Here is a 12,577-nt window from a genome sequence, read left to right on the forward strand (position 1 = left end):
AATAGGACGGTTGGATTGCGAATCAGAGGTGACAAGTTCACAAGTGTATTTTTTTACAAGTTGAATACTCCATAAATTTAAAAAATTCCAGTACAGCGTACAGCGTATTTCCGAAGAAAACTGTCCAACACTTCGTGTCTGTGCCCCAAAATTGACCATCCGAATAGATTGCGACCATTTTCGAGTTGATCTGAACCCTCCAACAAAAGTTAGTTTCTCCTCTAGCACACTGGAATCCTTCCAGAAAGTGCTGCAATCAACTTCGACAGCTGAAAATTTGGTTCTGAGGTATGGCTGACATGAACTTTCAGTGAGCCAAATTTCACACAAATCGGAGGAGAAGAATTAACAAGGTCTCCTTACTAATCTAGGAGATACAGCAACTTTTCGAAGTTAGGTCAAAAGGGCATTCCCAGGTAAGATAGGTGAAATGCCCATGTTCCTAGATTTGGAAGATTATAATGGATTATTGTTTGGTATCTCCATAAAAAATTTTCGGCCCAAAAATCCACTCTCTATCCCACCCTCCTTGGCCGGTATAGCTAAAAAAAAACGCGTTCGTGAAATACGTCATAACTTTCCATCTTGAAAGGAATCGATTCAATCAAGTGTCATTCAATATTTCTGCCCATTCGCAGTTCACATTATTGTACCAAATTCTCAAGTTGGCAAAAAAATACAGATTTTCTTTATTTTATTTTATTTTTTAAATTACTTTTTGTAGATGTGTAGCGGAGGCGTTGAACTCCTGGAAATTATATGTGAGCTACTACTACGCAAGTGCTTTTTTCGATATGACAGCATTTGTTTTCAATATGATTATACTGGTATGTAGAAACATGAATACTACTAGCGCGTACCCATATTCGTTTTACATCCACATACTGTCTAACTTTGTTTTCAGATCTCGGATGAAAAATTACTCGTGGTTAGATCATTTGCATTGCTGATGGGTAGAATACTTATGGCTTTCACCATCGCTTCTTATTCGCAGAACATTTCATATTTGGTTCGTTTGACACCTACCTCTTATTTTATAATTTAACATACAGAATTTCAATAATCGTTCATTTATAGCAAATTTGACGTATTGAAAATATGCCTAAATTTGACCACCCATCCAAAAACGGTCACTTTGCTGTTCAACTGGAAAAATTAAGGGCCCAGTATATAGGAAGGTTAGTAAGTTTGAAATTTTGTAAGGAAAGGTTCGTTATTACTGTCACCGCGGAGCTGAGCCTCTGGCAGATTTTTCAAATTTGTAATTTCCTCAACATTTTACCCAACTGGAGGCTCCAGAACTGCTCAAAACCGTTTTCAACCGATTCTGCGGGTCGAAAATAGGATACTAAACATAATAAATTCCAGCATTATGAATTAATTTGATGAAATTTTGTTCATTTTTCAAATAAATATTTTTGGGTGGCGATTTTTTCATTTTTGTCATCTTAAAATGGCCAATTTTGGCCAAAAAATATTAATTTTCAAAAAAAGATTTCACCAGCAAATTTTACAAGTAAATTTGACAAAAATAGATGCGAAATTCTCTGTACTCAGTAAATGTGATTTATGGGGCTTGTCAGGTTGCATTCATCTGAAGAAAAAAAAAAACTTGAGATAGCCAAATTTGGACATAGTACGTATAACTCTTCTTTCTTTTTTTTCGCATGTAGTTTATATCTTTTTACAATGAAATGTATGTACCTACATATGTTATGCTTTAAGAATATAATGTACTCGAATTGAAGCATTGTTGAATAATTGATTAAATGTAGAACGAAGATTTTCTGGATATAATGGCGAAAATTCAATGGTATAACAGGGGAACTAAATTCTGCAAACTCTATCATCAAATACTGACTTTTCATCAAGTGCCCCACGTGATGAAACTTGCTGGAGTCGTCGAATTAAATTTGAACTGCTTCATTCGTCTGTTGAGAAATGTATATTCGGTAGTGAACTTAATGTATTTAATGCTTGTGAAAAATTAATATTCGCACTAATAAATTTTTTCTTTTTTCCAAGTACAAAAATCCAACCTATTGGAAGGTGGTGATTTTTCATTCATAGGCTCCTACTCGCACTAAACTTAGATTCGCCTAAAATTTTCGTAGAGGTATTGGATGGATTTTGGCATAATTTTTTTTCCTACGCAGTCAGAGCCCGTTAAGTAGATAAATATGCAACTGCATAATTATGTAACTAAACTACTTATATTATGTTTCACTATTATGGTTGGGGTGATTGTACCAATCACGCAACAAGGGCATGTCGAGCTGCAGTGAAAATTCACAAGTAGACGATCGAAAGCGTGACAGCTCCTGCAGACAAAGGACAATTCATTTTCAAACTATAGTTATGAAAATGTCTCCACAACGTCGCCGCAGATTTCAAAGAAAATTTCAGCTTTACACATATTAAAAATTCACTTTTGAACGAACTAATAATTTTGTGATGGACGTGGAATTAATCAAAGATCAAATGAAAAATATACTTAAAGTACGCCTCGATTCCAAAAACTTCAAAGGCGTTTTTTTAGTTCATCAAAGAGAACAGGCATAATTAATTTTCGTAGAAAAGAGCACCACACCTCCCATATTTAGGTAGAAATATTTTACTCACGAGTGTTTATAGAATAAGTCGACGGTTGCGAAAATATTTCAATTTTTTGACACCACAATGTCGAATAGTCTAGTACTTTGGATCGCGAAAATTCTCCTATTATCGTTAGAAACATTCGAAAATGAATTATACTGCAACGTATACTCGATAATTCTTATCATTTGCGGATGCATCAGCATTTTTGGCAGCATAATCGGTTTACATAACACAAGCGTTACTAATGAGATACTTACAGGTATCGTTTGCATCACTGCCCAATTAAATGGTATTCTTTTATATATTTCTGTGCTGCTGCATCGTGAAAAGCTGCTCAAATTATTCAATAAATTGGAAAATAATACGGAAAGTTTTGGCGAAATGTTCAATCGAAAGGAGGTGTTTATTAGGAATAAGCTAATTTGGTTTTTTGCCACCGTCATCGTATCTGGCATTGTTTTCACTGTGCCTCCGTTATTCCTATCCACCTTTGACGAAGATTTCAATCACATACGTTCCATATTAATACCTTTTTGGTATTCTTGCGGAAGTAGAGATTCGAAATGGATTCCTTGCTGGGAGATTCCTACTTCAAACAGAATGACTGTACAAGGAATGAATTTACTTCAAGGTATATCTCTCACCGTGCACATCTTCGCTTATCTTTTATCGTTTACATGGTATGGTCTTATGGCTGGCGATCTTGAACTGCATATGGAGATTATTGGTAAAAAAATCGACATGTTTAACGAATTTGTGGTCGAGGCCGAAAGGCATATAAATGAATGTACATACAAAACGCAAGAAACCGATCGAAAATTAATCGATATCGAGGAAAAACTATGCCATCAATTCTTACAAATCATCAGATATAAGAAATTCTTAAACAGGTACGCTCATTATGCACCTTTGCCCCTCCCTTTAGTACCAGGAAAATCTACATCGTGAATTAATATTTTGCAGATGTATTTCTGAGACAACGAACACATGGAAATTATACTTGAGTCATTACTACGGAAGCACTTTTTTGGATGTAACTTTATTTCTTTTTGCAATCATTGCCTTGGTAAAGGAATGCATTAAACAAATAGGTACATAAAATGTAGGCCTAAGGTGAGTAGGTACTCTCTCACGTTCAGATTTGTTAACAGGGTCCAAATGAAATTCTGTTTGGAATCAGAGTTTTAGGACTAGTCACGATGAGATTACTTATGGCCTTCATCGTTGCTTACTATTCGCAAAATATATCATTTTTGGTGAGTGTGATAAATTACCTACGAGTACATTACATGGGTCGTGATTTAAAAAATAATATTCTTGTTAAAATTATTCAAGATTACAAAAGATTTTTTTTTACAGAATGAAGAATTTCTATCCATGTTGTCAAGAATTCGTTGGTATAACAGGAAAAAGAAATTCTGCAAGATATATCTTCAATTGCTGACTTTTCATCAAAATTCAAATTCAACAAAATTAGCTGGAATCGTCGAATTAAATCTAAGATGTTACGGTAATTTGGTGAGAAATATTTACACGGTCTTAAATTTGATATACATAAGGTATGGAAAATAAAATACAATTCCATGTCCTGCAGAAATGTTCTACATTGTTATTAATCTTAGGACCACGAGGCAAACCATCGAAAGATGAAATTTGAATAGGTAGCTTCAAACTAGGTGTTGTACTCGTAGGTTGTTTGCCCAGTTCTCAAAAATGTTCCAGAAATCACACATTCGACAAACATTTACTTATACCATAAATATATGTGCAGGCATTTACAACAAAATTACCTACTTTTCAATTTCCAACACCCAATTATACCTACTTGGCTTTACAAATCAAAACAACGCCATTTTAAACCTCCAATATTCCATGATGAAATAATTATTAAGAGAGAATCAGTGAAAGTAGAAAGAAGACACCTACTGACGAAATAAAATGAAGTTGTTTTTTTTTCTGAGAAAAAAAGAATTCGTGAAAAAAAAATACACGGGAGCCGGGACTTCTAATAGTAATTCAAACCGAAAAAATTTTAAAATAAATGTTTACAGCAGGGGTATTGTTCTGTAAAGAGTATTACCTATGTATGTATCATTTGAAAACTTAAAACTTATGTCAGAATTTAACAACAATCAGATTGAAATTCTGCAAATTCTGACACAATTGCACAAGTTGGTGAATGCAGATTTTGAACTCAAACATTTGAATTTGTGAGTAATCCTAAAGTACCTACCTAAAATCTAGCCAATTGGTTCAATAATTTCTGAGGTGTTTTCTAATTGGTACATATGAAAAGAAAACAGCTCGGTAACATGCAATTTAAACATTTGAGCTACATGGAAAAATACATTTTACGCAACGTAAATCAACCTTACCTATTTATGTAGAATCACTGGACACTAATCGGCATATTTTAGTACGCAAGCAATCATTCTCATTTGACTGGAAAATAATACTCTCCTTGAAGAGATTCTGTAACAGAAAACGTAAAAGAATACGTATGCTTAGGAATAAAAGTACAACACGTACTTTGCATTAATACGTCAGACAAATCATTGAGAAAATCCAACTCAAAGACTATATGTGAGGGCGCATACGGAAAGGGTCCATTCGACCAAAAAAAAAAAAAAAAAAAAGTTCTCTGAAATTGCTGTAGGAACTCTGTAAAGGGTTCCTACGACAATTTCAGAGAACTTTTTTTTTTTTTTTTTTTTGGTCATAAGGACCCTTTCCGTATGCGCCCTCACATATCTAAAACAACAAAAAAAAAAAAAAAAAGGCTAAAGAGAAAAAAAACACACACGCATTTAGGGTGAGTAGGCCGACTTTTCTTCAAATAAAATCTTTTACGAACGAATTGATTCGTTTTTTTTAAACATTTGTACAGCAATTGACCTGTTTACAATCGAATCGAATCATTTACAAACGATTGGTGATTAAATAAATTGATTGATTTCTTGGCGAATCATTCGCAAACGGATGAATTAATTTACGATTGATTCGGTTTTTGTGAAATTATTTTAAGTATAGGGATTGATCTGTTTTCAAGCGAAGTGAATCGAATCATTCACAATCGATTGGCGATTGAACAATATTGATTGATTTCTAGGTGAACCATTCGCGAACGAATTGAATTTTTTAGTGAATCATCCGCAAACGAATTGATTCGTATAAGTGACTTGTTCGCGAACAAATCGATTCATTTGCTCAATTTTTGATGAATCAATCGCGAACGAATTGATTTGTATAGGTAAGTGAATCGTTCACGAACGAATTGAATAATTCTTGATGAATCATTCGCGAACGAATTGATTCATTTACTCAACTTTTGGTGAATCATTCACGAACAAATTGAATCATTTTTTGTGAATCATTCGCGAACGAATTGAATCATTTTCGGTGATTTATTCGCGAACGAATTGAATAAATTTTGGTGAATCATTCGCGAACGAATCGATTCATTTACTCAACTTTTGGTGAATCATTCAGGAACAAATTGAATCATTTTTTGTGAATCATTCGCGAACGAATTGAATCATTTTCGGTGATTTATTCGCGAACGAATTGAATAAATTTTGGTGAATCATTCGCGAACGAATCGATTCATTTACTCAACTTTTGGTGAATCATTCAGGAACAAATTGAATCATTTTTTGTGAATCATTCGCGAACGAATCGAATCATTTTCGGTGATTCATTCGCGAACGTATTAAATCATTTTCGGTGATTCATTCGCGAACGAATAGAATAATTCTTGGTGAATCATTCGTGAACGAATTGATTCATTGATCAAATCTTTCGCGAATGGTTCTTTCAAAAAATTAAATATTAATCATTTCTTTTTTTCAGAGAATTTTTGGCAATGTTTCAAAATTTATGTAAGTTACCTACCTACTTACTTGACTCAACTAATAATTATTCTTTATTTTTTTTTTACAAAAGAAATACATACCTACATACGTATGAATTTTTCATATAAGTAAAGTATAGGTCTTCAATCGATAAACTTCTCAAAGATAATGCCTCTGCAATTTCATGAAAAATTAAGGCCTAAAATGTAGGTATGCCTTCTTCAATAATTTCTAATTGAAATTGAGTAAGTACAGCAAAGAAACCAAGAAAACCAACAGGATTACAATTGAACAACTCATTAAACAAATTTTATTAATAAAGCGGACGTCATAATTAGTGCGTTCGGAATCTTATGTTTTCTCACAGTATATTCCTATAACATCACTCATTATTCTTCATATCAATGCATTTTTTATTGAGCCAGCGAGAGATTCAGTAAACGTTTAAACTCCTCGTCGCGAAAATGTCAAACGATTTAGAGACTATTATCTCGAGAATCTTACTTTTATCGCTGAAAATATTCGAAAACCGATTACTCTGCGTCGTATACTCGATTATTTTAATGGTCTGCGGTGTTATAAGCATTTTTGGCAGCATTGCATCGTCGGATTTTACAACAATCAGACCGAAACGGCTGAAAAAATTGTTGCTTTTGCTTGCATAACTTCTCAATTGAATGGTATTCTGTCACACGTCGCTGTACTTACGAGTATTTATCACGAAAAGTTACTCCGGTTATTCGATAAATTGGAAAGAAATCAACAACATGATGACGAAAAGCTAAACAGAGTAGAAGTATTCATCAAAAATAATTTAATTTGGTTTTTCACAACGGTCATTATATCAGGTTTGACATTCATTGTACCTCCATTGATTACAACCATGTTTGAAGAAAATTTCAACGATAAACGTTCCCTACTGATACCTTTTTGGTAGGTATACTCTTGCGGAGATAAAGGTCCAAATAAATGCAAAATTGGGCGTTCTACGTAAATTTTGAATATAATTTTTTTTGCAGGAAATTTCGCAAATAATATTTTTTATTTCATAATTTTTTTCGTATCTTGCATAGTTTGGAGTTTGGAAGATATGTAAATGCAAAAAACTGTTTGGAAAGAGGGTCCATCCCTGAATATACAATCAGCAGTACTCATGCAAAATCACTCACAATTTTCCTGTCATTTGAAGTTTTTTTGACCAGATTCACTGCACTATAATTTTCATATTTTTTGAAAGAAAGAAAGTGTCTGAAATTGAGTTACCTGAAGGCACTTATTTCGAACATCTTTTGATTCCCATAAAATGAACAAAATCGATTAAATATTATTTATAACTTGATTATCAAAAACGATTTTCCATATGCTATCCTACATTAATATGTAGAACATATACCGACAAACATCCCAATAACTCACTTAGGCCTACTTTTCAAAGCTACCTATGTATGTACCTACTTCGAAAAACGTCAAAAAAATGTTCAAAATTAGGACAGTTGACATACCTAACTAATAATTTTTGGTTTTCTTTGAACAATTTCTCGGTGATTTCATTAGAAATTAAATCCCAAAACGTATCAGGTAGATATGCCCCATCAATAAATTTCTAATTGATAAGGTAAATAGTAGGTAATCAAAAAGACAAACTGGATCGCGATTGAACAATTTTAAAAAACTTTCATTATCAAAGAAGACACCATATAATCAGACTATTTTCGATTACGAGAAAAGGCTTTAATACTGCTCACAGTCCATTCTATCACGCGAATTTTTTTTCGAAATTCTCTGCATAATTATGCATTTTTATTTAAAAACAGAGATTCAGTGAACATTTACGAATATATTCCTCGCCACTAACTACGTAAAATGTCGAACGATTTGCTAACTAATATCGCGAGAATCTTACTTTTATCGCTGAAAATATTCGAAAATCGGTTTCTCTGCGTTTTATATTCGATTACTTCTGTACTCATCTGCGGTGTTATAAGTATTTTTGGCAGCATCGTCGGATTTTACAGCAGCACCGAGGCGGCTAATAAAATTGTAGCTTTCGTTTGCATAAGTTCTCAATTAAATGGTATTCTGTCATACGTCGCTGTGCTCATTTATCGAGAAAAGTTACTTCGATTATTCGACGATTTGGAAAAAAACCAGGAACACGTTGACGAAATGCTTAACAGAGCGGAGGTTTTCATTAAGAATAAATTGATTTGGTTTTTTGCAACCGTCATGAACACGGGTCTGATATTTATTATCCCTCCGTTGATTAACACCACTTTCGAAAGAAGTTTCAACGATAAACGTTCCCTACTGATACCTTATTGGTACTCCTGCGGAGATAAAGGTCCAAATGGAGTGTTTTGCATAGAGGTACCTAATCTTTCCAGGCCTATGATACAGGCGTTAAATATGTACCTGGCTACTTCGCTCGGCTTACACATGTTTGCATATCTTTTATCTTTCACCTTATACGGAATGATTGCTGGAGATCTAGAAATGCATATGAAAATCATTGGTAGAAAAGTGGACCGATTCAACGAATTTGCAGAACAAGTCGAAGGTGCTAAAGAGTCGCAAATTGGTGGTATCGAAAAGAAACTTTACCATGAATTTTTGCATATCATCAAGTATAACAAGTATTTACACGGGTAGGTACGGTTGAAAACAAATTAAGAATGATTGAGGGATCATTAAAAAATAGCTCATATTTTTGCCCCTGCATGTTTTCAGTTTTCAGGGTCGGCAATCCAAATTACAGTTCCATGGTTTGGGTTGTTACTTTAGCAGGCGAAATATTTTTCAACTCCTTGTGAACACCCAGTACACTGAACATTTATTATTAAACCAACTTTACAAATAACCTTATGAATATTTTGCAGATGTATTGCGGACGCTGTAGATATGTGGAAATTATACGTCAGTCATTACTACGGAGCCACTTTCGTGGACGTGACTCTATTCCTGTTCGGAATCATCGCTCTAGTACAAAATTACATCTATATAATTACGTATCATAAATTAAGATTTCAAATATAAATTTGACAACAAATAATTTTCTGCTATCAGGGTCCCAATCAACAATTGCTTGCCTTCAGAGCTCTAGGATTGGTCATACAAAGATTACTTATGGCTCTCATCGTTGCTTACTATTCACAGAACATATCGTATTTGGTACGTTAACTTTATATTTGCCAGTTTTCATGAGAATTTGTATCTTCAGACTTTTTCAAGATATGTACTATTACAGATGATCTAATTAGGTACCCACTTAGTGAGTTTAGTTGTAATTTTATTGCAGAATGAAGATTTCTTAAGCATAATGTCGAGAATTCGATGGTACAACAGGAAAAGAAAATATTGCCAAGTGTATCATCAGGTGTTGACCTTGCATCAAACGTCAAATTTAATGAAACTCGCAGGCGTCGTTGAATTGAATTTGAATTGTTACAGTCGTTTGCTAAGAAATATCTATACGGTTGTGAATATAATATATTTGAGATATGGATCGTAAAACTAAGCTTGTTTTTTGAAAAACATTTTTTCATTGATTAAAATTTTAATTCGAAATACCTAATTAATTGTTATTTTTGCTTTAAAATGCTCGTGTTTGAGGATTTGCAGTCGGCAGGGTAAGTTGGGGAACCATCATCGTTTTTCTCTACGCCTCTTCCTTGAGATCTGAATTAAGGGTCTCCCAATTTTCCATTTCAATTCCCAACCTCGAGACTCTTTAAAATAAAATCGGTTCAAGTTCGAATAGGAATCAGTTTGCACAGTTTTGTGAAGCGACAACCGTATTGAAAAATTACCACCTTGTAGAATCATGTGGCACATCATAGCAAAGTCACATGTTGAAAAAGGTTATGAGTTTGCTTGCATGTAAAGAAAAAGGTTATGCGATTTCTGCCTCGAATATTCATAAATATGCATATGTGACGGCGTCTAGTAAAAAGGACCTTAGGTATAACCTGGGCAATTTTTTTTTTTTGAAATCGATGTATTTCCTTAAAATTTGAGTAGGAGTGGTACCAAACCCACAAAATCGACGGAAGTGCGTGATAAAGCCATTTATAGTGAGTATGGTCGAAAAAAAAACTTTAAATAAAAAAGGGAACTTGAGGTTTTTTGATCAAAAATGTTCTGTTTTCAATTGTGCATGTGCTAGTTTGTACCACTCTACTTTGAGACAGCTGTTTATCGTGTCTTTGTTGCGTTTAATGTGTTTAAATGAGATAATGAGAATACTTTGAATAATGGGTTGTTAAAAACAAAACTTTCAATTTTTAGAAAAATTTTGAGTTCTACAGTTTCATCATAAAAATTGATCTGGAGGCGAAAGGAAGCGTCCTACAAAAAAATTACACATGACCAAAGTTGTAGAGAATTAAATAAGTAGGTATCAACGAAGCGTATCCAATTCATGGTTCCGAAAAATGGAAACTAGAGCTCAACGCCAATAAAACTGAATGTAAAATATTCGCTCTCAGACGAATCCTCCCACAACTGAACTTTTACATCAACAATACGCAGCTCCAATGGAAAAAGAATGCAGTCAGATATCTTGGATTGTGGCTAGATATAAACTCGTCTCACTTTCCGTGCACGTATTAGAAAGGACAAGTATTAGAAAATACAAGTGTCAGGATGGACTAGATGAATAATGTGAGTATTAGGCGAGGTGAAGCCAAGCCGTTTATAATTTATATTTCACTCCATCAGCATTCCTCCCTTTGGTGAATTCAGATGGAGGATTTATCATTACCATTTACCATGTATGTAGATTGTAGACAGTACCTACCTACAGGTTAGGGTGGAGCAGAAAAAATTCATAGTCTTCGATTTCACTGAAATTGAAGCATGTTAAAGATTTTGAGTTGAAATGACCACCAAAAAAATTTCAGCTTCCCAGGTGCCCCTGCAGCGGTGGAACGGTGGCCCCCCCTCAAAGTGGGGTCATTTTTTTTAACAAAACGCTGTTTTTTGGATTTTAAAGCACCAGTCCCCATTTTATCCATAAACGTGTAGGACTCAAAAGATGCGATTTGAGATGACAAATCGAATGGCGTAATTGGTTTTTTGATTTGACCCCCGCGAACCCCACCAACAAAAGCTTGAAAAGTCATTTACATTAAAACAAGTAAATTTAGTTCGTATTCCGATCCCTACCTCTCCCCAATTCCTCGAGGGCGCACCCCCTCCTCCCCACATTGAAAACTTCTCTACCGCCTTGAATATTGTTCTTACAAGAAAAATCATGGAATAAAAAATGTTCCTTGAAACATTTCCTACATTTTGATTCTTGCACAAATTCTCAAATTCCCAAAAACCATTTCCAAAAAAGTCAAAATAATTGTCTTTTTAACATTTTTACGAAAAATTGCTGATCAGGAAATGTGCTCAAAACTAATTTTATTCATTTTTCTTTCGCTCCTCTCCTGCTAATACAGCCCTCTTCACGCATTCCACATCAAAGTTTGTAACTACGTATTTCAAAATTATTTCGCAGAACTCATTGTACCTGAATTGTAATTTATAGAAATGATTTCCGTAAAATTGATTAGGTCTATTTTTTCTGTTGAGGACCCCATGGCGCCATTTTTGAGCCACCCCCCCCCCCACCTCGCGAATTCTGAGTCAAACTCATACCAACCAAGAAAAATTCAAATCACTGTTTTAAAGTAACTTTGACTGCTTACATCGAGGAAAAAAAGTAATTTATACTTAATTGGTTCTAAAAACTACCGCAGTATAATTTAAAAACTGATATGCCCATTATTAAAAATTTAATATAGAATTATCAGACATGAGACATCTCTTCAATATTATATCATTTCAATTCGCTTTCGATGAATTCATAAAATTGATTAGGCATAACTTATTATTCAACTTGAATCGTCGAGTTGAACAACTTCAAATAATTTTCATTCGACAAACGTTGACATAATAATCGATTCATTTTATTGTTATGCCTAAAGTATTCATTTTTGACGTTTATTATTTTTCTCCGGTCCTTTTTAGCTGACAACAATTTTTGAAAATATTCGTCATCTTTTTCTACCATAAACATGTCGAATCCTCTGGTAACTCCGATCGCGAAAATCCTACTTCTATCGTTCGAAATATTCGAAAAT

At 34.0% G+C, this 12,577-nt stretch overlaps 1 protein-coding gene and 1 long non-coding RNA gene across 2 annotated transcripts in view; one reads left to right on the forward strand and one right to left on the reverse strand.

Annotated features, from left to right (window-relative positions):
- The window catches only part of LOC135847613 (uncharacterized), a 149,648-nt gene that overhangs the window by 48,719 nt on the left and 88,352 nt on the right, over window positions 1-12,577 (forward strand). The window lies entirely within an intron of this gene.
- The window catches only part of LOC135847462 (uncharacterized protein K02A2.6-like), a 66,777-nt gene continuing 59,069 nt past the window's right edge, over window positions 4,870-12,577 (reverse strand). Inside the window, exon 3 of the mRNA XM_065366998.1 lies at window positions 4,870-5,070. The gene's annotated coding sequence lies outside the window, so the exon portion shown is untranslated. The remainder of the gene's footprint in view (window positions 5,071-12,577) is intronic.

This window comes from Planococcus citri, chromosome 5 (genome assembly GCF_950023065.1).
Source record: "Planococcus citri chromosome 5, ihPlaCitr1.1, whole genome shotgun sequence".
Taxonomy (NCBI): domain Eukaryota; kingdom Metazoa; phylum Arthropoda; class Insecta; order Hemiptera; family Pseudococcidae; genus Planococcus; species Planococcus citri.